General features: G+C 41.4%; 1 protein-coding gene across 1 annotated transcript in view; it reads right to left on the bottom strand.

The window, feature by feature from the left end:
- The window catches only part of LPCAT1 (lysophosphatidylcholine acyltransferase 1), a 550146-nt gene that overhangs the window by 103425 nt on the left and 419686 nt on the right, over positions 1–27035 (bottom strand). The window lies entirely within an intron of this gene.

Here is a 27035-nt window from a genome sequence, read left to right as displayed (position 1 = left end):
TTGTAATTTAGTTTCTTCAATTTAATTGATGTTTCAAAAATGCACAAAGGTGTGAGGCAGTCAGCGGCCACACCAAAAAAACACATTACTTCCTTGATATTCTTCAGGAAAGACAGAAACAGGCTACTGTTCACATTCCAAACTTTACAGTAGCATTATGAAAAGTGGCAAGTCATGGACAAGCAGGCGGTACAAATGTGTCTAGAGATATTTGACATACAGTAATATCTTCTTCAGTACTACCCTGGGGGACGGATTATGCGATGTGTTCCAATGTTTGAGTGCAGCTTGTAATGTCTAATAATTCAGTTCAGTTCAAAAACGTTATTGCAGTTGGGTATAACCATAAAAGCACATACATTGGAAAAAATACGCAGTTTTCAAACATAGCAATTATCTTTTAAAATCGATTGATCTAATTTAAATCCATCATCAATAAAAATCATCAAGGTGGGAAGAAAAACATTTTAAAGTTGTAAAATTTTAAATTAAGTCTTCAAATGCTTAAAAGTAGTAAAATACCATTTAATATAAGCTTGGTGCACATATAATTCTGAGTTAACTAGTCAAATTCCTACGAATTAGCCACATTGAGAACAGGAACTTTACTACGGCAGCCACTATCACTGCGTTGGTATCAGTTTTTAAAATCCTGAAGAAAGCAAGATAATTCCTGATGCCCAGATTGTTACATAGCTGAATGATCCACTTCTTCCGGATATTACCATATACAGGACAGAAGAGGATAACATGTGCAGGAGTTTCCTTCTCCTTTCGACATCCTGGGCAGGGAGGGATGTCTAATAATATAATGGTAATCTGATTACTCTAATCCTTTTTTCGTCATCACAGGCCCCACCGATTTGGCTTCATTTCTAGTACAAAAGGAAGGGGTCCCAGAAAAAAAACAAATGATTCAAACTTATTTCTTTATATTCAATTAATTCAAAGAGCAAAGCTATTGAATGCAAAAGAGTTTAATTCAGATTTGCATGTACATCCTATTCAATGGTTGGAACTCATAATACATTTGATTATATACATGACAAGTTTCAATAAATGTGCGTGCCCACATTCACAACGGGGAGGGGTGAAGTGAGGGAAGTGTCAAGGGTAGGGTAGGTTATAGGGATAGTCTGATTCATTCAGTGACAAGTCTTATTCTCAATTTAAAGACTGAGTACATGTGGTCCCTTTAGCCAAAGGCCACAACATGAGGCTCATAAAGAGTCCGAAATATAGCTGATGAGCAAAGGCCAAACTCCGCTGGAGCCATTAAGGTCTTGCTTGGGGTCGGAGTTGGTCGTGGTTGTGTAGTCTACGTTTCGACCCGGATTAACAGTAGGAGAGTGATCCTTACAGAGTGGGTCTTCTTCAGGACAAAGAAGTTGTGGGTGGGCAACCTCCTGGGCGACAGTTAAAAAGAGATCAATTAGAACACACCCATCCTGTTAATTATTACAAGGAGGGCGGATTTTCAGAGAACAGTTTAACAATTAAAAACGTGTTGTCAAATTGTGTCAAAGACACAATGCACATAGTGTTAGATTAAGGAATACACAGAATCTGTTAATAGCTCACCTAGCGCGAAGGGCGAGAGGGGCTGGGTCAACAGAAGATGAAATCTCCCGGAGCAAATTGAAAGTTTTAAACTGAAAATAACGAGGAAAAGGTTTATTTATCTACAGATCTTATTATTACGAGTTTTTTTCAAACAAATATTAGATTCACAAAAGAGCCTGTTGGGTCATTTCTCTTGGTGGTCAAGGGCAAAAGGTGTCTAAACTCCATAACACAGATGAAAGCCGTTAAGTCACTAGTAACGTGAAAGTTAAGTGCCCATTTGGCATCTTGTCCAAAATTTGATACACAATATATAACTCCACCCAATGACCTAAGTCTCACCAGTCTTGGATATAATTATATGGTAAAGAGCAGTTCTCTGATACTCATGGGCAGTGGTTGATTCCATACTCATAAACCAACTATATGTGGAGGACAAATTTACAAAAAAACTACTATCCGTGGCCTGTATTTACACAATTTCTTGCCCGTAAATTCAGTGAAAAAGCATACCTCTGAACTCTGAAGGTTCTCAGGGCGTCTTGACAGTAGAGTAAAAAGTTCTTTCAGTGAAAAAGCATACCTCTGAACTCTGAAGGTTCTCAGGGCGTCTTGACAGTAGAGAAAAAAGTTCTTTAGGGTTGTTGATTCGGTCACCTTAGAATAGGGAGACGGCGTTTATCATTAAGGCATTATTACATAGTTTCTCGAAATGTCGAGGATAATTCATTACATAAGGCTTACCACTATTATTCAATTGAATAGCAGACAGGATGGATTCTATGCTTACATCACACTTTTAAGTGCTTCAATAATTTGTACTACCAAGTGCAGATTTATTAGGAAATAAATGAAATGTGCCTATGCATGGGGGACACAAAAAAGAAACAGATTTTAATATTAGTGCCTGGGTTCGAAAAAGCACAGTTAAAAAGAGGCCTGGCTGTGAATTATCATTCTATAGAATGATAGTGGTAAGCCTTATGTAATGAATAAACCTCGACATTTCGAGAAACTATGTAATAATGCCTTAATGATAAACGCCGTCTCCCTATTCTAAGGTGACCGAATAAACAACCCTAAAGAACTTTTTACTCTACTGTCAAGACGCCCTGAGAACCTTCAGAGTTCAGAGGTATGCTTTTTCATTGAAAGAACTTTTTACTCTACTGTCAAGATGCCCTGAGAACCTTCAGAGTTCAGAGGTATGCTTTTTCACTGAATTTACGAGCAAGAAATTGTGTAAATACAGGCCACGGATAGTAGTTTTTTTGTACATTTGTCCTCCACATATAGTTGGTTTATGAGTATGGAATCAACCACTGCCCATGAGTATCAGAGAACTGCTCTTTACCATATAATTCTATCCAAGACTGGTGAGACTTAGGTCATTGGGTGGAGTTATATATTGTGTATCAAATTTTGGACAAGATGTCAATGTACCGGGGGCACTTAACTTTCACGTTACTAGTGACTTAACGGCGTTCATCTGTGTTATGGAGTTTAGACACCTTTTGCCCTTGACCACCAAGAGAAATGACCCAACAGGCTCTTTTGTGAATCTAATATTTGTTTGAAAAAAACTCGTAATAATAAGATCTGTAGATAAATAAGCCTTTTCCTCGTTATTTTCAGTTTAAAACTCTCAATTTGCTCCGGGAGATTTCATCTTCTGTTGACCCAGCCCCTCTCGCCCTTCGCGCTAGGTGAGCTATTAACAGATTCTGTGTATTCCTTAATCTAACACTATGTGCATTGTGTCTTTGACACAATTTGACAACACGTTTTTAATTGTTAAATTGTTCTCTGAAAATCCGCCCTCCTTGTAATAATTAACATGATAGGTGTGTTCTAATTGATCTCTTTTTAACTGTCCCCCAGGAGGTTGCCCACCCACAACTTCTTTGTCCTGAAGAAGACCCACTCTGTAAGGATCACTCTCCTACTGTTAATCCGGGTCGAAACGTAGACTACACAACCACGACCAACTCCGACCCCAAGCAAGACCTTAACGGCTCCAGCGGAGTTTGGCCTTTGCTCATCAGCTATATTTCGGACTCTTTATGAGCCTCATGTTGTGGCCTTTGGCTAAAGGGACCACATGTACTCAGTCTTTAAATTGAGAATAAGACTTGTCACTGAATGAATCAGACTATCCCTATGACCTACCCTACCCTTGACACTTCCCTCACTTCACCCCTCCCCGTTGTGAATGTGGGCACGCACATTTATTGAAACTTGTCATGTATATAATCAAATGTATTATGAGTTCCAACCATTGAATAGGATGTACATGCAAATCTGAATTAAACTCTTTTGCATTCAATAGCTTTGCTCTTTGAATTAATTGAATATAAAGAAATAAGTTTGAATCATTTGTTTTGTGTCTGGGACCCCTTCCTTTTGTACTGATAACTACCCAGGTCCCTTTGACTCTAGTGGGTTTAACCCTGTTTTCCATAATGGCTTCATTTCTAGGTTTCACCTGCATGTGTGCTGAGGTTGCAAAAACTATTTTAAAAAATCTTAAAACTGACTTAGAGCACCTCCCCCCAACTACTTCGCATTGGTTGGCTACCACTTCACTCTGGTTTCCTTGCTTAAGATTGGCCAGTGTCTCCCGCTCCTTTCTCCGGGGCTTCAGCGTTGTGTCTGCCATAGAGCCTGGGCCTTGTATAGCTTCCTGTCTGTGGCCAGTGTCCTTTCACTGGCTGCAGACTCCTACCAAGATTCTTTTTAGTTTTTACATCCACGCTCAAAGAGAGCATGTTTCTACAGTCAGTCTCCCGCATGTTGCTTTCCCCCCACCCTCTGCCACTGTCTGTTGTTGGTGCCCCATCCCTCCTCCCCAGCACCTACCTCGTGTGATTGTTATTTTTTCCTTTATTGGAGGATTCTACAATTGTAACTACCATAGGCAGGCCAGGCGGATCAGTCCCTGGCCCACGCTATTCTCCCACAAGACCTGTACCTGCTCTCCCACCGCCTCTCCCATCCAGCAGTGTGGTACATGTTCATTACTCATGCTGTTCTGTAGTAAGGGCAACGGACAAAGCTGCAAACAAGCATTGGCAAAGCCTTAAGGTTTCTCCTATGCAAGGTCTATTGGCTTTGTTAATGTTTTTTTAGACATGTTGCACAGTAGCGTGGGCTACAGTGCAATATGGCTAAAAGTAAAGAAAATAATAGCGCTATGACACAGCCAGAGGTGGCCGTGTCATAGCACCTTTTTTTCTCTCAACACTGGAATTCTGTTGATGTATTGATTAGACTACTGATACCATTAAGGGAGAATGTGTTCAGATACTGGACCCTGGTGCAATCATGCCTGAGGAACAACAGTCACGGTGGAGTCCTGATCTTTTTGCACCTGCATCCATTTACTGGCCAAAGCAGGCTGCCTGGCCAAAAGTGATGTCACATGACAACAGATGCAACTGGTACATTCCACAGACAAGGACACCATCCTCACATACATCTGACAACAACCTGCTCCAGTGAACTGTAGATCCCATAAGTCAACCTGGAGGAACGAAAGCAAACACAGCCATAACCATTAGCGGCTGTGTTGCGTTTCACTCCTGTCGATGCCTATACTCTTACGCTTTGATCATCATGGGGCTTTTGGCTAATACACAGACTTGCGTACCCATGGTGAAGTTGGCACTATTTAATGGACTCCGAATCATGCTACTTTAACAGTATGGTTGCTGCATTGAGTTTTGCACAGATGTTTATACCCATTACATCCTGATGATGACTAGGGCCGGACTGGCCGTAGCGGGCATCGGGCGTTTCCCCCAGGAGGCTGGAAGGATGGGGGCCGAATTTGCAGCGGTGGGGGCCGGTTTTCTAACTGGGGCCCGGTTTTGAGTTGATGTGCTATATTGGCCCCCAGTAACAAAAGCAGCAGGGGGGCTGGTCCGTCACAATTGCCAGGGCTGCTTTGGGTTAAGAGTCCGGCCCGATGATGACCAACAGATTGACCGACAGATTGGACCAACTGGATCAAAATCTTTCGATGTTAAAACAAGTGGACTAAGTTTCAGAGAGGACATAATTCATATAATTTGTCATTGTACAAAGTTGAAACGGGAGCGAACACTCCTTTTAAAGAATTATTTTCTGATTAAGAGATTGTGTACCTGCAGGTCAGCGATTATTGGCTGCTTGGACTCTATGGACTCACAAATTAACTGTAAGATTGTAAAGTTCCTGCTTGCATTTGAAAAACATCTGAAAGCAAACTAATACCTTTAAAACCGCATTGTGTTTTTCTGATATTTTTATTTTTCTTTCTCCCTTTCAAGTTCTATTTATGGGTATTTGGATTTTACCTTGATGCAAATCTTGAATATTTATTTTTAATTAATTTTATATTTAAACATTGTTTCAGAAGTGCAAAGGAAATGTGTTATGGTTTTAATTAACTAAACAATAAAGTTTAAATAGACTAAGTTTTGTAAAAGGAGCAGTGTGTTTTTTTGCATCATTTTCATTTAAATGTTGATCCCTTATGTATGAATATTCCTCCTCTCACTTGCGAACATGTACATTTGGGCTCTTCCTTTATCCAGTTTGCATGAGCACTTCTGAAGCACAGCGCCATTTACTAACTGATTTATGACTTTAATACACTTTATTGAGATAGATAGACAGACAGACAGACAGACAGACAGACAGACAGACAGACAGACAGATAGATAGATAGATAGATAGATAGATAGATAGATAGATAGATAGATATAGATAAATAGATACTGACACAGCTTATTTCTATTGGGTAAGCATTGTTTTGATAGACCTACCCAAAGGTTAGCCCCAACTCCACACCCCTCCGAGGTTAAGGCTTCTACTCAAAAAGGGTGCTGGTACAGAACAAAAAGGCAAGAGCACCGATATCGGCCTTTGAAAGCGCTTGTCAGAGCTTGTGTAGTTAAATTGCTCATCTTTTGTTGTTTTAGTAGAGCCCGATAACGACAAATACATCATCAGCCACTAGAGGGCAATGCTGTACTGTTGGATTAAATGGTCTAAGGCAACTCGAGTATTTTTATGCCAGCACTCTATATTCTTGACAGTGTTATTTCCAGGCAGCAACTAACCCAAGGGCAATACTTATTGCACAGAATAAGTTGTAAGTTGTAGGCACGGCCCTCGGGGATATTCACAAGGAAGTGGCGGAGACAGGCGTTGGCCTTCTTGGCTAAACGCCTCTCTCCGCCACTTCGGAAAAGCAAGGCTGCACCATATTCACAAGGACATAGTGCAGCCTTGCTTTTCTCCTTGCGATGGCGCTAAGTTTCACAACTTAGTGCCAACGCAGGCACCCTTGCACCAGAGTGCAAGGGTGTCTGCAAGCAGGGAGTTTTGCTTATGTACAGGAAGGTGTCCCTTCCTGCACATAAACAAACCTAAAAGGCCAGTTTGTAACTTAGATGTGGGCAGCTTCATGCAGCACACATGTAAGTTACAAAACGGCATTTAACCCGTTCCATGCTTGCGTCGGCCAAGAGCACTCCCTTCCTGGTGCTGCGCACGACCGTTGGCCGAAACAGCCCTGCCCACTCTTCAGAACACCCGCACCGCGGCAGAATGTCCGCCACGGTAAACGGGTTAAAAAAAAAAAGGTTTGTTCATATAAAGGAAGGGACACCTCCTGTACATAAACAAACCATGGCATTTTGCATTTTCCATGTGTGCTGCACAAGGCAAATGCAAAAACAAGGAAAATAAAGCATTTCTCCTCATATCGCCAACTTAAGAAATGGAGGCATATTCTTACGCCCCCATTGCCACCACAACCTTACTTTCAGTCATGCTGTTGTGGCGATAGGGGCTTAGCCTTATTCACAAGGCAGTGTTAAGCCACGTTAGGTGGTTTAACGCGGCTTAACGCTGCCTTGTGAATAGGGACCCGTTCACGTTGTTTTTAGAGTGAAAGGAGCGTGCAGTGGGTCTTGCAGTGGGCGTTCCACCGCAGCACCCATTGAGTTGGACGCTACCTTCTATTCACAAGGGCAGTGTAAATAGGAGGTAGCGGCAAAATTAAGACCAGGAAAAATCTGGTCGTAAGGTGGCGAAACGAGGAGAAATGCTTTATTTCTCCTCGTTTTTGCCTTTTCCATGTGTGCTACCTTGTGCAGCACACATGGAAAAAGCAAAATGCCATGGTTTGTTAATGTACAGGAAGTTGTCCCTTCCTGTACATACACAAACCTTATTTTAAAATGCAGTTTTGTAACATACATGTGTGCTGCATAAAGCAGCATACATGTAGGTTACAAACTGGCATTTAAGGTTTGTTTATGTGCAGGAAGGGACACCTTCCTGGGCATAAATAAACCTCCCTGCTTGCAGACACCATTGCACTCTGGTGCAAGGGTGCCTGCTTTGGCGCTAAGTTGTGAAACTTAGCACCATCGCTGGGGGAAATGCAAGGCTGAACCATATCCTTGAGAATAGGTTGCAGCCTCATGTTTCCGAAGTGGCGGAGAGAGGAATTAAGCCAAGAAGGTTTAACGCCTCTCTCCGCCGCTCTCCGCCACTTCCTTGAGAATTTGGCCCTTGGGTTTTCCTGTACTTAAGTTTGGTGTTAGCTCTTATAAAGGATAAACCGAGAAAAAGGGGATTAAAAAAACAACCTACAGACCTGATAAAATGATGATCTGTAGTTAGTGGAATAAAAAGGCATTAGATGAAATTAAGATTAGACATGCTTTTTGTCGTTTTTCTTATAGCTCAACTTCGACCGTGAAGCGCTTTAAATGAGCACTAGCTGCATTACCCAAGGTCCCGTTTATTTCTAGTTTTTTTTTTATGCGCGGACAAATTTAAAACATTTTTTTACCCAGAATCACAGTATGTTGAGCCGACACGAGACACTCGATGGTGTGTCCCTAGTTCCAAAGTGGACAGCACTGGCTGTAACGCCACATCCTTGGTAATCAGCAACCCCGGGCATTTAGTAGCAGGCTCACAAGAAAAACATTTTTTTTTAAAAAAACAAATGCATCACTGCTCGACCCTCTCACAACGGGATCAGGCCCGAACTGGCCGTTGCGGGCACTGGGCAATCCCACGGTGCGCCGCAAGGGTGGGGGCCGGTTTTGGGCCCAGGGGGCCGTTTTTGTTACAGGGCCGTTTTTGCAGCATAGCTGCAAAATCGACCATGTAACAAAATCGGCCGAAAACCGGCCCCGCCAAAGAGTTCGGTCGCACCGCCAGGGGGACGGCCGAGCACTTTGCCAGGGCAGGTTTTGGTTCTCAGTCCGGCCCTGAACGGGATAAGTGGTAATGTGGGCATTTTAAAAACACCGCAAGACTCAACCAACGTAGGGCATATTTGTAAACTCTCACATCGAGAGTGATGGAAAGATTCATAACGATTTAAACAGGGTAGGCTGAAATATCAAAAGAGACACAAACATGGTAAGTGTAGTACATTGTGAAAATTCCGAAAATTAGGTTAATCCCATCAGTTTCATGGTTATATTAATTTTCCCATCTTGGACTGCATGATTATTCGACAGAAATAGGATCTGGTTTGAGAAAGAACCATACAAACCAATAATCAGCTTGAAAAAGAGGGCTGTTCTTTCTAAAGAGGAAAGATGGAAGCCAATTATAAACCTTTGTCTCTGTTGTTTCAAGAACAGGGCTCTTCCCTGTTCTTTAAGCAACAGAGACAAAGGTTTATAATTGGCTCCCATCTTTCCTCTTTAGAAAGAACAGCCCTCTTTTTCAAAATAATTATTAGCGCATGCCTTCCCGTCGCCCGGTATGTTCAGTGCAATCAACTTGCGCATAAAAGCTGCCAGCACTGCTGATTGAAGTAGGAGACACTCGATTTTTCCTTCGAAAAAATGACACTACTTTAGCTTTCCATCACTTAAATCAATGCCAGAAATGTGAAACATGTACTCTGGAGGCCGTAAGTTTAGAGTCACTGTGCGGCAAAAGAAAGGGGGTGGAGTCACAAGGGGCAAATGCACGGAAAACAGATTCTGAGAACATATACATATATTTATTTTTAAAACGACAGCGCGAAGAAATTGTCAAAAAGGGCAAACTTGACAGTAAATCTGCTCTTGATTAGTTGGTCACAAAGAGACTGCAGTTTTAAATGTCTTACAGGGTGAAGGCACCTGCTGCAGAGATCTTTGTGTGGCCAACATGCCCTCATCTAGACGGAGAGCCAGGCACACCCAAGGGATTTCCCGGTCCACAAGTAGCAAAGCACCCATTTCGGCATTCTTTTTTTAATGTTTCACTTTAGCTTCGGTCTGTGCTTTTTGTCTAACCCATTAGCAAGAGGGCAATTCCGTGCTTTTTCCAGTTGCTCATCAGGGGCACCCCCAAACTTAGTGAGAGGCGTGAATTTCTGTATCCAGAGTTTACTCTGTGCACTCCTGGGTCGCAGCGTTTTCCCCAGACAAATACAAGCCATTTTTGAGATTCTGGAAGGTTCTCATGCTGTTGCCTGAATATAACTTTGGGTAAAATTCCCTGCATTTTTTTCAGCCTGGCAATGCACCCCTGTTTCATTTAAAGATCCTTTAGAAAATGTTTAAACAACTCCCCAGGACTTTTGAAGTGATATCTTTATGTAGTTGCTGTAAGACTAAATCGCAAAGTTCAAGAAAATCAGGATTTTTTCTATTTTCCCAAATGTTTTTACTGTCCTTGAATAAAAAATGCACGCTACACCAGTGTAATATAGGCACACCTACCGATTGGTGATTAATGAGGAGAGAAGTGGTGTTTCTGAAAGGCTGACAGCTGAGTCAATCACATGTCAGAGAATACCTTAATTATTCTGTTGCCCAGCATGTGATTGACTCCATCCCAGCCTTAGCCACCTTTGATAGACACCTGTATTTTATACAATACTCCCTATGTCTAAGTTTACAATAAAACAATTCCCTTCTGGGCTTTTTTTTCTTCTCGAAACCCTATATGTTCGGACTATTGCTACCGCCCCATGTCTTACGTGCACCAGGCCTTTTTTTGTAAGTAATCACCAGTACCAAAACTACAAATCCGATGGAAAATGTCTACATCCATCTTAATGTTTTAATCTATGTTGCTGGCACAGTATGCATTAAAATGCACCGATCATCAGTTTTCCCTGAAACGTCTTAGAGGAACCTATCCCTGCCTAAAAGTAACTTTAAAGCAATTTTAGTTTTTCTCTGTTATATACCCACACAGAGTTAAAAAAAATCCATTATTAGGCTTCCCTGCTTCTACAATAGGTGAAAAATGGGTCAGTATAATGCATGGATTTCTGACCTCTGACAAGATGACTGAGACAGAGGTGATTTTAGAGAGAGTAAACTGTGATTTGTCTCCCCATACAAGTTATCGGTGATACCACCAAGAAGAATGCTACAACAATTGTGGAAATTGGCTCTATCAATGTTTTGCCTCCAAACCTGTCTTTGTTGGATGAAGCAGAGAGAGAGAGAGAGGCAAAAAAAAGCTGGCCCTACAAATTGTGAGAAAGGGGCAGAAGTGACACTGCTGTACCGGTCAAGACTCAACTGAATGAAGAGTGCATATGTTTGTGAAAGCCAACTCTGTCAAGCCTTTCTAGGGGACTGCAATGGATGGCATGCTCAAGCAGTGGGGGGAGCAGGAATGGGTGCCTGTGAGGGCAAACAATACCTCAGGGACCCAGTTCCAACCATTTCACTACTTTGTGAATTTAAGTGAAGCTATACAAAATATAGAAACAACTTTTTCAACTAACTACACCTAAATACAAATAATAATAACAATTAGATAACTGATAACCTGTCCTATGCACACGCTCTAGTGTTCAAACGAAAGTTTATCATAGAGTTGGAGTACAAGATAAAAGATGAGTAATGTCTCTCATGATCTTTTCTTTGTCTTTTATTCAAACAAACGTCCAGCCAACACGTGTTTCGTCGTGTGGGGATTACCCCTCGACTTCTTCAGGGCTGTTCAGTTCTGTGTATTAAGTGTTCCAAAGCCTCTCTGCCAGTGATAATTCTGACTGGTCAATTGATTATCCTTCCCATAAAAATTCCATTAAAGTTTCCAAAGGTTAGGTTTAATCCCTCAATATCGAGTATCAGTTGTATATCCTTTTCGTGCGAGCCAAAATATTAAAACCATCAATGTGTGGTAATCCGTAATGGAGCGGTAGATCTGTAGCGAGTACGCTCTCAGTGTGATTTGGCGCCTGTTGCGTGTTCTGTACAGTCTGTATACTATGCTAACTGGACAGACGCCTATTTCCCCTGTACAGACAACACCCCCACAGCCTTAGTACCCAATTAGATAACTGGTACCATATGTAATAAAGTCCTATATTGTCATTCAAGGAATCTGGTGATATATACAAACCAATGACCTTCAGCCATGTGGGTGTTGACCAGAACCCCTCAAAGGCAATAGTGGACCACAATACAATGTAATATGCTATTTATTACAACTTAACCTCAGCACTGTGAAGGCTCCTCCATGCCTCCCAGGGCACTGCACCCTTGAGAAGCTTACTGGAGTAGCAAGGGTGTCATGGGTCCTAGTGCAAGCAAGGAGGATGTGACCTCCATCCACTGGCTGGATAGTAACTGACAGGCAGAGTTTGGCCATAGTGGGCCCCTAAAGCTCCTGAGTCCAGGTGACACTGCACCTGCTGCACTATTGGTAGCTACGCCCCTGGAGAAGCTTCCTTCACTCACTGAGGCTCTTCTGCACTTCTACCAAGTTTCCTTCCTGCTGAGAGTGAAATTAGCAAGAGGCCCAGTCCAATGCTGTGCATTCTTAGACTGTCCTTTCATCTGAAGCCGAATCCAGTGCGGAGTAATACAGCACAGAACAGTTTCAGGCTGCCACTGTGACAGAAGCCCAGTAGAGTGTTCGTATGCCACAGGCTATCCTTTCACTAGAGGCCCAGCCAGTATGCCACTGTCTCAGGCAGCCATTTTGGTGATCCACATATTTTATGCTAGTCTGGTACATACATTGTGACACATTTTACCATTTCAAATACAAACAATTAATTTGGCGAATTAATCAGCCCATATCCCATGATGTTACTTATGTGACTACTTTCGCATATTAATTTCTTGCATCTCATATGTAAAATGCAAGTAATTATTATTCGGATTCTAACATGCACATGGCAAGGAGTACCTCGGAATAAAGCAAGCCAGGGGGCCATGCCCTCCTTCCTGCTACTCCATTTGCTCCGCCACTGTGCTTAAGGATGTGGCAGAGAGTCACTATTTGAGGCTCCGAGTTTGCAGTTGTGTGTCATCTTTCTGTACTGGAATTTCAGGTGGATGATGGGCAAACTAGTTTTTTCAATTGTTAGCTTATCAAGGCAGCTGTTTGATTGCACATTTTGCCTGTCTTTGTATGTCTCCCACTAGCTCCCATGTTAGTCGTCTCTGTCTGGTGCCAGAGGGACCATTGATTTTGACTGAGGTGGGGTTGGAAATTAATAATTCTGCAGTGAATTTTATTTTGATGTAATTATTAAATGCACTATACCTACAGACAAGATGCTAAAGAGGGATGTTGCGGAGCTTTCTTTTAGACATGGGGTTCTTGTCATTATATGCTGTTTTGCGTATTTTATTTGAAATTTTTGAAGACAAAGCACAATTTGCCGATGTATGTTCCCAGAAACCCCGAAGGTGTACTACTAACCAGTGGCGTAACACAGGCCCCCGCAGCCCCCACGGTGCGGGGGCCCCCAAGATGCAGAGGGGGGCCCCTCCATGTAGCTTGCAGGCGGGGCCCTCAACTTTCGTTACACCTGTGCTACTAACTCAGCCTGAAAGATTATTCAAATCTTGCAACTATTGACCGGTGACACTGTTGCAATGTGTAAACAGAAATCCGCCTAGCCCGGATGGAAGCTGATGTTATCTCCTCTATCTGCTACCCATCAACAACAGAACTGCAGAGGATCTTATGACACTCCTACTGCAGCAGAGGACAAAACACGCAAGCTCCGATGAGATGAAAGTAAAGAGTGGCAGGCAGTAAAATGTGCCCTGAGCATGGTCAACAGTCATGTGCATCAGATCCAGAAAATGTCCCTTTTACTTCTTAGATATGTCCATATTGGAAACCTGTTTTGTCAAGTCGCAGTTGTGACTGAAAGTGGCATGGGGGCTAAGGTGCCTGTTGCAAAGCACATCATGCAACATACAGATCATAGATTTGTATTTTATGTAGCTAACTCAGTGTGTTGCTGCTTTTGTAAGAGATCATTGTGATTGATTTGCAGTTCATAAGTTGCTATCCTTATAATGTAGCAAAGTGAACCAGCGTCAAGGAGCTGTGTGCAAATTGCAATGTAAGGTTTTAGAACCTTATTTTTTGCCAATCTTTCAGTATTCTAAGGTCGCTAAAAGGGTCAATTTGGGAAGTAATACACTTTTATTTGTACAGCAACCCTAATCACGGTGGTATCTTTTAAATCCTAATTTTGTGATTCATGCAATCTAAACATATAATGCCTCCCTGTATGTACAGTATGGGTCTCGAACACCTTCTAACTCTTACTTAACATTTTCTGTGCACAGATTTACAAACCTGTATTATTTATTATCTATGTATAGAGTGTGTGTGAGTGTGCGTGAGAGAGAGATTCAAAGCGCTCTGACACCTATTATTGGAACGAGTAGCATCATAAAAGAAATGTAAAAAATAAATTAGTAAGTGTTGTTTAAATGATCAGTGTAATTACTCATACAGACAGATACATCTGACATTCTTGCAGTGCGTGCATCTCCCTTACATAAAGGGTTGAACAAAGATTTAAAAAACAGCCTCCAAATCTTAGTTTCCCTTAAGTACATGAGAAGTGATAAACTGTTGCCTTTGTTTCCCTTCATTGCATTGGAATGTAGGTGTTTGACTCCAGCTACCTTGCAGACAGGATGATACTCAAAGAAAAGGAGGGCAAATGGCCATTTAAATGAGGTCTTTGTTTTGTGCCCAGCCGGGAGTGAAAATAATAAAGTGCCCTCACTGCCTGCAGATTGCAGCTCCGAACGGAGAGCAAGCAACATACAGGTGCTGCAAATGTGCCCTGCGTCAGAAAAGTACACTGCGGCAAATTCAGCATATTTCACCAGGGCCAACCCAGATCAAAGATCCAGCTAAATATTAGCTGCTGGATCAGGGATCCGGCTGTATCTTCCTCATCCAACACTTACATTTTTTGCGACTCAAATATAAGTTAATGGGAAGATTAATTTGTCTTTTAAATAAATCTCCCGCTTTGAATATTGGCAATGCAACCCTTCTAACCCTACGGACAACTGGCATGAAATCCAGGATTTATGCAGCGTTCCATAGTTAACCCCGGCGCTTTTTGACAATCCACAAAATCAGCAGTCAGAGGTTATCTATGATACATCAATTTCTGATATTCGCCAAAATGTATGAGAATTACCCAGTACCTACATCAATTACCCAGCACCTACAGGTTGCATCTGGTTTCAAAAATTGAAGGAGCATTTTAACACTCCTTCTGAAGAGTGTATATATATATATATATATATATATATATATATATATATATATATATATATATGAGCTCAACCTTTTGCAATATAAACTTGGCATTCCTAGCTCCATGATTACACTACTTGGCTTCAAGCCTCAGTGAACTACTGCAGTTAAGCTCTGTTCTGTAGTTGAGAACAATCTCTGTAAACAATATATGTACTGATAAAATGCAGAGAAATGCCATTACAACCGTCATTTTTCCTACAAAACATTTGAGATGTATTGTAATTGCAAATTGTATTTATATTGCGCATACTACTCCTAAAGAGAGTTGAAGCACTTACATCTTTGTTAGTTGGAAATGTTAACATATTATGCATATGCAAAATATTCTAGAAGTATAACATTGTGCTATATTGACCCACATGAACATACAATGACAAACATTTACAAAATCAAGAGTTCAATTTTTTACTGTTGATAAATTAAAGTACATTTTTTATCCCAGTATTTCATTAGTTAAGCACTTATATTTCAGTTTCCCTATAATCATATTTACATATTGTGATAGATGTGTTATGATAGAAAATAAATCCATAAGCATATACATCACCTTATATATTACCGATATATTATTCTAATTTGTATTTTCTCCAATATATAGATATATATATAAATATATACACATACATACATGTACCTACATATATACATACATGTATATAAATAGGAAAAACGAATAGCTAGACGCGTTAACACAAACAAACAAATGTAATTTTATGTACTATTGAACATAGTTGAACATTAAAAATACCCACATTTACATGTATGTATTACTTAAAAGCTGAGGTATTCACATTGTAGCCACATTTCCTTTAAATTACACATGTAGATAAATAGTTCAGCACTTACATATGTTTCCTATAGAATGTAATTGTCATTTGCACAAATAAATCTGTAAGCATAAGCTCTCCTACTAAGAGGTCATGTATATAATGATCTGTATGTATATGACAATAATAAGATACAATTAAAGGAATATATATAATTACACATATATATATTTATATATATATATAGTAAGCAGTGCCAACATTTTTTGAAGTTTATTCTGTGCTCGTGCTGCCCATGACGCGTTTCGCCCAAACAATGAACTTGATCACATGACATATATATATATATACACACACACACACAAACATAAAAATATTCTCTGTTTTATTTAATTTATTAGTATTATTATTTATTTGTGATTAAGTTAGGATACTTTTTTTGAAGTATTAAGTGTTGTGAATTGTTTAACGTTTAGCAAAACTAAAGGGGATGATGGACGGAGTGTTGAACATTGCAATTACTCACCCCCAGTCAACTGATCTGGGTTTAATCCATCATCATTCTTTAGCTCACTCCGCCACCCAGGTTCTGACATGGCCATATGCAAATCAGTCTGACCCTGTGACTCATGGGAACAGTCCAGCCCGAACTGCCAAGCCATGTCTTCCCTGGACTGGAAAAAAGCATCCTGGGACCGGTTTCTGGCTAAACAGCCAACATCAGCCAGGCTAGCTTGAATCCAGTGGCAAAGTGAGCAAGGGACCCACGTCTGGGCATACCCTGCCAACCTAGAGCGAACAAAGCAAAACATAAGGGGATGATGGACGGAGTGTTGAACATTGCAAGCAATCACACCCAATCAACTGATCTGGGTTTAATCCTTCGTTATTCTTTAGCTCACTCGGCCACCGCAGTTCAGACATGGCCATATGCAAATCAGTCTGACCCTGTGCCTCATCGGAACAGTCCAGCCCGAACTCCCAAGCCATGTCTTCCCTGGACTGGAAACAATCAATCATCAGCCAGGCTAGCTTGAATCCAGTGGCAAAGTGAGCAAGGGACTCACATCTGGGCATACCCTGCCAACTTAGGGCGAACAAAGCAAAACCTAGTTTAACATTTAATCATACGTCCTGTGTAATCATGTTTATATATTATTATAATAAAACAGGAACCCATAAACATATAGTCAAACCCTTATGTTGCCTATGCAGGGGCCTATATACATGTTAAGCATAAATATAAGAATTCATATATTTTAACCATAAGTGATATACACTTTTGTAAAAAGAAATTCATATATATATATATATACACGTTTACATACAGACATATGTGCACTACTGGGCTCTGGTGTCTGGTGTATACTACTGCTGTACATTTGTGTTTGGAGTATGGTGGTCATGTAGGGAACAGACAATTCATGAGTAGTCTTCTGACGGTAAGATGGATGTCCATGGATCTTATCTTTGGGGGTATTCAAATTTCATTGCCAATAAATGATCGCAGCCGTGGAAAGTGCTAAAGGCATGGCTACATGCCCAGCAGACATGGATGTCAATTGGCAAGAGCCTAGGAGCACCATTACAAGACATTTACTGAAAATCATTTTAAGAAGACATCATAAACGAATTTGTGGCATCTAAAATACATACAAATTGTTTTAATAGTTACAGTTGAAGATCATTTTATGGTCAGGAGTTTAAATCTAAATAAAGGCTAAAACTCACTAATTCTGGATTCCATAAGACCCCTCGTGCTCTGCTCATGACCTCACATAATGACATATTGGTACGAGGCACTGCCTCTTCTAGAGTATATGTTGTGTTTTTTTCTTTTTTCTTATTTCAACGTATTTTATTCAATTTTACAGACAGGTAAGCGCGTTCATTTTTGGTATATGGAAAAGACATTGGTGTTCTATTTTTCTGCCACTGTGCGTCAGTAAACACCTGATAACCCTACACTGAAACCCCACCCAGGACTAGGATTGCTTGGAGGGCAGTGAGCACAAAGAAAGAAAAACATGATGGGAATAGAGCACTGGGAGCCACAGATACACAGGGCGGGAACACATAAGAAACAAAGAGAATGGAGCACACCAAGCAGAGGAGAAAAGTAACTGGACCAAAGAGAAGTGAGAGCACTGGGAGAGGGAGAACAACTTTTCAATCCATTTGCAACATCGTGGTCCTTACACTGGTGACCTTATCAGGAAAGAGTATGTTAAAGGCTGCCCGCGTAATGATGGAATAAAGCGAGAACTGGCAAGATTCAGGTTCCAGCATCTACCATTGAATTATTCGGATTGTGATCTGGTTCAGGGGGCCGACACAGGGTGTCAATGCAGTGGCCTCAACATGCATTTGGTGTTTCAAAAACTGTCCGGGGCGCATCAGTCTGAAGGGGCCCAGCACAAAAGTCTTACTAAAGAGGCACACAAATAGAATCTTAAAACACGTATCATAAAATAAGTTGTTTGTCACTTTAAGAAGTAAGGCATTACATCTTGAAACCATCTCAAAGTCACTTTCATGTACGGTGTCTTAAAATTAAACTGAATGTTTTCAATGTGGCTTGACCGGGCATCATCGTCTCATCCGCATTTACCTGTCCCATTTGAAGGCGCAACAAAAAAAACTGCTCTGAAAGTTAGTGTCATCATTGCCTCTTAATGTGAAGATGTGCCCACTTGCAGCACCATATGCCAGTTCACAAACGAACCCAAAAAGCATTGCCGAGGCAATAGATCTGGCCTTGCTACTTTTTATAACTTTTATAGCAAGTTTATGCCAAAATAAATAGGAAGAAAAACAAATTACCACCATTTAAAATTGGCCACCAACTTGCTATTAACTAACTATGGGGCCTATTAGGATGGCGGACGGACCTGCGTCCGTCAGCCACCCCAGAGGAGGAGGGACTGTCCGCAGGAGCAGCGGCGGTCCCTCCTTGCGAATTAGGATGTGACCGCTACCCTGGCGGTCACATCCTGTATTTTTAACATTGCGGTGGGTGCTGCTTGAAGCAGCACACGCTGCAATATTAAAAAATGAATGTTTACCTTTGCATGCACGAAGCTGCAGGCACCGCGTCGTTTATGCCGCTTCGTGCACGCAAAGGCAGGGGGGTACCATAGGTACCCCCCCATATGTTACCCCCCCCCCCCCCCCCTCACCCCTGGGGGCCACAACGGGCCCCCAAAGATAACACCGTATGCCTTTCCACGGCGGAAATGCCGCCGTGGAAAGACATAGGACCGGCTCCATCCTAATATGCCTGGCGGTGTCTGATAGACACCGCCAGCCATGTTAGAGCTTTTCTGCCGCTGTCGGAAGGCGACCGCGGCGGAAAAGCGGCGGACTGAAAAAAGATGCCCCAGCCATCCTAATCTGGTGGGGGGTCTTTTCTCAGTCCGCAGCGGATAATCCGCATCCTCCGGGCCGGCGGTGGCTTCCACCGGCCTGGAGGAGGAGGATTATCCGCAATCCTAATGAGCCCCTAAGTTATTTAAAAGCCTATCAGTTGCACAATGCATTCTAATATTATTACTCTCTGTACAGGACACAAGATTACATTATAACCTACCCAAACATACTACAAGCAGCTACAATTGTACAATGTCACTCAAACACTCCATAACAGCAACAATAAAAATGATCTGAAAAATAAACCATTATCTAACTGGGAAATTAAAGTGTAGGCATAATAAATAACAAGTATTTAAAGTTAATTAAAAAAAATATGTAAAAAGCACACTTTGCAACAGCTTTGCAACTGAAGAGAAAATAACTATTTTTAGGCAATGTGAACAATGTGCAAAACCTTTATGCAATCCCTCAAATTTAAGAGAGCCACTTGGTAAGGTGGACAGACCCACTGCCCCATAAGTGAAACAAAATGTGAATGACACCTTAACAGACCAATGGATAAGCCCACGGGCAGAAAGCCTGTCTTTGCATGTATGTTATGCAGGAATTTTTGCTGTAACAGCTAAAGCTGTCTCAAGGGCCAGATTTAAAACGAATCAAAATGAACCTAATTAACTCTCTGCAGTATGCTTCTCGCCCTGGGAGCAGGTCTAATAATGGGTGAAGAAACATCAATTCCTGCATGTTATTCCCGAAAAACTTATAATCCCCCTCATTGTCCCATATTTCCCTGACCCTGGAATGACAGAACCACCTGTAATAATAATTCAAGCGGTGGAGAAATAACTGGGAATATTTCGGGGCACTGGTAATGAGGTCTGGCCATGCAAAGCTTGTGGAGCCTATGCAGGTCCATACACAAACAAAGGTATAAAGTGAGGGATATAATGTAAAAGCAGAAATTTCCATAATTAGATTTTGGTGTATAGTGTCTACTTGAAAATGTGAATAAAATCAATATCATACGACAGGAAACAATGAAGAGCCGATGTGCAAAGACAAAAAGGTCCATAACTCGCTTAGGTCTGTCAGTGAGTGTGCTCCTCAGATGTGCTGATGGCTCAGTGCCTTTTCTTGCTTCCCAGGTAACATTACTGCCTATAAAAATATTTGGCACTGATTTCCTCCTGCTTACTTCCAAACCTTAGGGCTGGATAAAAAAAATTCAAGGTGAAGTCTATTTGCGATGGATTGGCGGAGCGGGACGAATTTGTGTGACATTATAGAGAGCAATTCGAAACGTGCCAATGGTTGACGCCCAAACAAAAGTTTGAAAACTTTAAAAATTGTGTACTAAAAAATAAAACGCTTTACAAGGTTTCTGCACCCAACACCAGATAGTGGAATATGCTATAATCATGTTGTATGTGATTTGTGATGTAATCAACAAAACCGTAAGTCAATTAAAGCTGCCTTATCAAAATTCAGTAAGAAGGGTACTTTAACAAGGGTTTAGATCAGATTATAGTTCGCATTTGTGAATGTGAGCAAATCCCCCTTAGTGCTAATTGTGAATGAATGGACCACAGTCTCCTTTATTACCAGCTTGTGGGACAAAGTCTGATTAATACTGCTTGGATAACGATTATGGTGAAGGCACCAATGGAATCTGTAGTGGAGACACCAATGGACAAAAGTTTAGAGTGCTTGCCTTGCAAAACTGCACAGAGCAAAGACTCTATAAACATTGTGCTCTGGGGAAACCGGAGAAGGGCCACCATCAATGGCTATGCTTGTTAGAGAGATGCACAGCAGGCACTTAAGGGCTTAACAAAAAAAAACGCACTGCAGGCCTTCAGCGAAGTGTTAATGTTGCTATAGGTCCAATGGTCACCGTGCATTAGATTGCAACACGGATCAATATTGCCTTCCCGCGGGGCCTGTGGTTTTCTGTTATTTTTTAATGGAGTAAAAAGTGTGACTATTAGAATGGTTCACAAAACAGCTGAGGCTTTTCAGCAAAGTAAACAAGATATAAACAATTGCTTCTAACGTAATGGGCTCCTTTACAACATAATGGAGAAAAACAGCCCCACCAGGACTTCAATATTGATCTGTGGGACAAAATGACCACGGACAACTATTGGGAGAGAGTTCTACCAAATCAATCCAGACCAGGTTTCTCATTGCCTAAAGCAAGGCCCGTGCCTGTATCTCTACGCATGGTTATCAAACATATGGATTAGATACCCAACATATTAAAACCTGGAGGCTTACTTTGAATTAGGCAGACACAGGACATTTAGCACACATAAATAAGCAAATGTCTTTCCACCCTAATTATATGTATACAATAATTCCCTACCCATCCTCATTAAATGTAAACAATCTAAATCTGCAATTGTTGGAGGATGTCCCCTATCTGCTGAACTCTAAATGACCCTGATGCTACTGGCATAAGCTCCTCCTACCATTGAGTCCAATCCCTTTACCATCTAGCCTCACGTCTTGGGAAACGGGTGTTGCTTAAATAATTTGCAAAATTGTTTTGTTTATATATTTATTTACTTCTTTGTTTTATACCACACATCATATCACCATTTGGACACTTTGGCGCACCATGGAACGCAATTGCGTGCAGAAGTGGTGGGTACAATTTGGAAGCTGTACAAACCACAGGCCAACATTGTGGGCTGTATCCAGCTGTATTGAACAACGATAAAGCGGCAGGGCGTGTGCCGCTGAAGTGAAGAGAGGTGGTTAGTAGGTGGTTAGTAGATGGGCTACGAGGCGGATTCTTGTGCCCACAGTGACAAATTCACCCCACTAATTGGGCAACTAGCAATCTTCCCCAGTAATCCTCTGAAAAACGATAGTGTGAGCCACAATTTAATGTTACTATAAAATTGAATTATAAATTATGAATATAACGGAACACATCTATCTGTACAGCAAATAGCCCAGCAAATATCCCAGAAAAATAACAGCATATATATATATATATATATATATATATATATATTATATATATATATATATATATATATATAGATATATAAAGAGAGAGAGAGAGAGAGAGAGAGAGAGAGAGAGAGAGAGAGAGAGAGAGAGAGAGAGAGCGAGAGAAATCTCACTTTCTTGTAAGTAAACCCTGGATGAGAAAGGTCACAAATATCCTGAATCTCTGCCCTTTTAAAGGGTATTTATGAACGGAAATGGTGCCAATCAGAAAAGCTGATCCCATTTAATTTTGCATATTGACACAAAGAAATGCAGTTAATGGGACTTCATGCTTAGAATACAAAACACAAACCCCTGTGCATGCATTGTCACGACCTCAAACAAGACTTTACAAATGAAATAATCAATTAGATCACTGGTGGGCTGATGTAGGTCACCTTCACAAGAGTTATTACAAATATGATATAGATTAAAAGGCTGCAATAACTTCTACCCATTTATTAGGTGCACACACAAAGTGGCCATTGAATGAAAATCAACAGTTGTTTTCAAAAAGAGTACAAACTAAAAGATGGAGTACTGCTTGATTGCTACTATAAAGATAAACAAAGCAGTAGTAACAATTACTATTAAAAGATGTTGTTACTGTTGTTTCAGATTGAGAAGCATGACCGCAGTAGCACTGACCATTACTAGATATCTTTATAGGTCTTATAGGTAACAAAAGACCATTCCTTGATCAAAATGGCATGCTAAATACTGTGCACATCGGTTGAAGCAATAGTTTGCTCGGAATCAAGGTGCTTTAGGCTGATACGTTCACTCGGCAGATACGTTCATTCGGGTGCACTATGGCTTCAATTAATGGATGGTCCATAGTAAATTTGTATACTTGGTCCTTGACATACTGAATCAGTACTATAGTTCAACACCAAAGAGTACTCACTCAGTGGTTCACTATTTTGACATACCTAAATGTTTATTGGTCAATTATCTGTGAAATGAGTACCCCATTTCTGTTCTAGTGGAACAAGACACTGGTGCTACAGAAGACACGTAGCCCAAGCACCATGGGCTTTTTTCCTCAGAGTTTTATATAGCGCAAACTTGACCCGAAGGTATCAGGTATCCGAGCGCTCTACATGAGCACCAGTTGCTTTACACACGGGGACATTAATTTTTGTTAGGCACGGGGAGATTAAGTGATTTGCCTAGAATCATAGGATGTTGAAGTGGTTGCTGAGACACAAACCAAGTTCCCCAGATTCGAGGTCCACCGCCCTAGCTGTGAGGCAATATCCTCTTCCCATTGTTATCAAACAATCAAACTGTACTTATGCTTAAATTCCTGGATTGAGTTAATGGATAACTCAAGTATCTAGCTTTACATATTGTCATCCTGAAGAAGAGCCCTATATGTGGTGGTGCTACAAAACAACCAAACTAGATTGGTTCCAAATTACTTAGAAATGCTTGGGCCCAGGTTCGAAGTTAACATGCACTGCCAGCTGCAAGTTTTAGAATAAACTATATTTATGTGACATCACACTCAGAACCAGCGTGATATATCATGCTTGGCTGACACACATAGTCACAGTGCCATGTCATCAGTGTCATTATATTAATTGTAGTGAAGGTTCCAATTGTACTTATGTCACTTGGTGGTGAGAACAGTTTGCTTGGGGAGTTCTACTCCTACTTTACTAACAAAGGCCCTTTCGGGCCAGATATCTCGAATTGTTACGATAAAAAGATACCAGTACATAGATCCTTGTGGGTGCAAACAGTATTTTGGATCTATTGAGTCTAGCCATCATATAATTGTTCATTGAACTGTTTGGGTTTTGGAGTAATATACTGGGGAAGCCAATAACCCACGTCACCAGCACAAGGCTTCCTGGCAGGCACTCCAACCAATTCCTAGCCACTAGAGTGCACATGTCTATAGAGTACTCCGTGCAGGAGGAGGACTCTGGAAAAAACATATATCTAGTGGTACAACCACAATTCTCACTTGGTGTTGCCACTAGCTCTGCCCAGGACAAAGAGGAAGTGGCCTTCACACCCACACCATGTGCCACTACAGACTGAGTTCACTAATCAAGAGGAACTGAGTGAAAAGCATGTCTTTCTTCCAGTCCCATCAACCAGTTTCCCCATTTCCAGTGCCTAGCGGACTCTTTTCTTGGTGCATCGTCTTTGGTAATGCCCCGTGGACATTCCCTACCTGCAGTACTGACTAGGTATGAACCTTGGACAATGGTATTTAGTTCTGGCAGGCCATGTCCTGCATGAAATAACACTCCCCCCGAACCTGAAGGGGACTGAGTGCATGTTCTCTATGCAGTGCCCTCACCCACAGTAGCTAATTGACCCCACCTCTAGCTGTTTCAGGGACACCGTATGTCACACACAGTTATACACTGCAGCTGACTACCCTCAATCCCAGCGCCCAGTGGCCACAGAATTTGGGACCAGATGTACTAACATTAGGAATACCGATTTCATAATTGCGATCCCCTCGAATCGCTATAGCAAATCTGTATTCCTAATGTATGTAACTATTTTGAGAGTTCATTAGCAATCCCTAGTGGGTAGCAAAAAGACCTACCTCATGCATATGAATGAGGTAGGCTGCAATTTGTGACCCATTAGGAATCGCAGCTGTAACAGGGGTGATGGCCTGCTGAGGTTAATGCAGCTGGTTTTCCTTAACCCCTTCACTGCGGCGGCTATTCCGAAGCAGTGCTAAGGGGGCGGGGCGGCCGCGCGGCGGCCGCATGCTGGTGACGGAACCGCTCCGTCACCAGCGTCGGTGGCGCTGTGCTTATGACGAAGCGGTTCAGTCATGGCCCGCCCCGCTCAATGGAACGCTCAGCGCAGGCGCGGAATTCACGCCGCGCAGGAGCGCCGAGCGGGCCATGACGGAACCGCTCCGTCATCAGCACAGAGCCACCGCAGCTGATGACGGAGCGGTTCCATCATCAGCAGGCAAGGGGTTAAAGAAAAATGAGAAGCATTTAAAAACAAAAAATGAAACTTTGTAGTTCAATTTTTCAGAAGCAGTTAGTGGTTCGCATGACAACCGCTTGCTCTTAAAAATATTTATTTGACATTCTCAAAGGGGAAAGGGTCACCTGGGCCCCCTCCCCATTTGCGAATGGGTTACCATCTCCTTCAGTGAGAAAAATTAATGTTTTGCGACAGTAATTCGGTTGCAAATCATTCATACATCCCATTCAGATTCGATATTTGGAAGGGATGCACTAAACACGCCCCTTCCAAATACCAAAATCGCAAACACAAATTGCAGTTCAGTACTGTGTTACCGAATCGCAATTTGTGTTTTGTATGTAAGCAAAAGCATTTTTGGAGTCAAAGCTGCCATATCTTCCGTTTCAGACTACAAAATTCTTCATACATGTGGCCCTAGGTCATCTCAACAAGACTTTGACAGCATGGCGTGGTCTTCATCCAGGTCTTTTATTCTAAAGGTGTGTGGAACTGCAGGGGGAAGACTCCAGATATATAAATTGATATATATGATTTTTGCCTTCAGCATTGCCTAAACAGCCATCGAACATAAATGTAGGAAGAAGATATTTTTTAAAAGAAATCGGAAACACTTATTTCAAGTGTAAAAGATGAAGACCACTGTGAAGTACAAGTTCTTTAACCAAAATAACAATAAAACACACACAAAAAATCTATGAAGTGGTTGAATGACTTAATTATACAAGATAATTAAACAAAAAAATGCATGCATCAACCGTAGTGGAATACACCCTTATAAACAAATACCCCACGTCATAGGATTTCACTAAAGCAGTCCTTATGTAAACAATCAAAAGAATACACCAATAAAAAGTGTATGATTTTGATAATAATAAATAACACCAACAATAATAATAATAATAGTGCATAATAATGATCCTCACACTTAAATTAACCAAGAAAAACAACCAGATTTCAAGCATTGACATTAGAAAATTACAGGAAGAACTAGCAACACATATGCCACAGGATGCGTTGAATTAATTATTTGAGGAAACAAACCAAAACTGGAATATCAAGGGAAAGTAATGACAGTAAGGTATAGAAATTAAGACATGACGCATATGCTTACTAGAACAACCATATTTATGCTTCGGTAGAAATAAAAGTCAGCAAATGGAGCACATAAACAACTACCAATTATTATTCTTCAACAATAGGTACACCAAGATCCCAAAATTTCCAACACAGAAGAAATTATTACACAAGAAACACTGGTTGAGAAACCAGTCAGGCCACAAATACCAAAAGACAAGAATCTTATTGTTTTTAGGGGAGGAACAACAAACAAAAAGACCAGCAGGGGAGGAAACAAATCAAAGGCAGATCTAAACGTCCCCCATCTTTCTAGCCATGGATCCACTGGAAAGAAATATGATGGACTGTAGTAATACTACTGATACAGAAGTAGCTGGAGAAAGGAACCTGATTTCATAGTATGCCCATAAGGTGCTTTTATGGTTCAATGGTGTCATTACTGGCCAAGGTCCCGCAATAAACAGTGGTGTTTTGGAAAAATTGAACAAATCCTGAATCTGCTTCTTCTCAATAACCTCTTAATAGAATCCTCCGCTTCAAACCCCCCCCCCCCCCCCCCCAACCCCCCCCCCACCTCCCGCTACCACCCCAGTCACGCTATGGGAAGCAGACAGAATTTGATATTTAGGTGCGCAAGTACATCACAAGTAAGGCAATGTGATGTCAGCTACAGCGGCACACAGGATAGCACTGCCCGGGATGGTGGTATCA

The sequence above is a fragment of the Lissotriton vulgaris genome, chromosome 4_1 (assembly GCF_964263255.1).
Source record: "Lissotriton vulgaris chromosome 4_1, aLisVul1.2, whole genome shotgun sequence".
In the NCBI taxonomy this organism is placed as follows: Eukaryota; Metazoa; Chordata; class Amphibia; order Caudata; family Salamandridae; genus Lissotriton; species Lissotriton vulgaris.
This window is presented reverse-complemented; position numbering and strand designations above follow the sequence as displayed.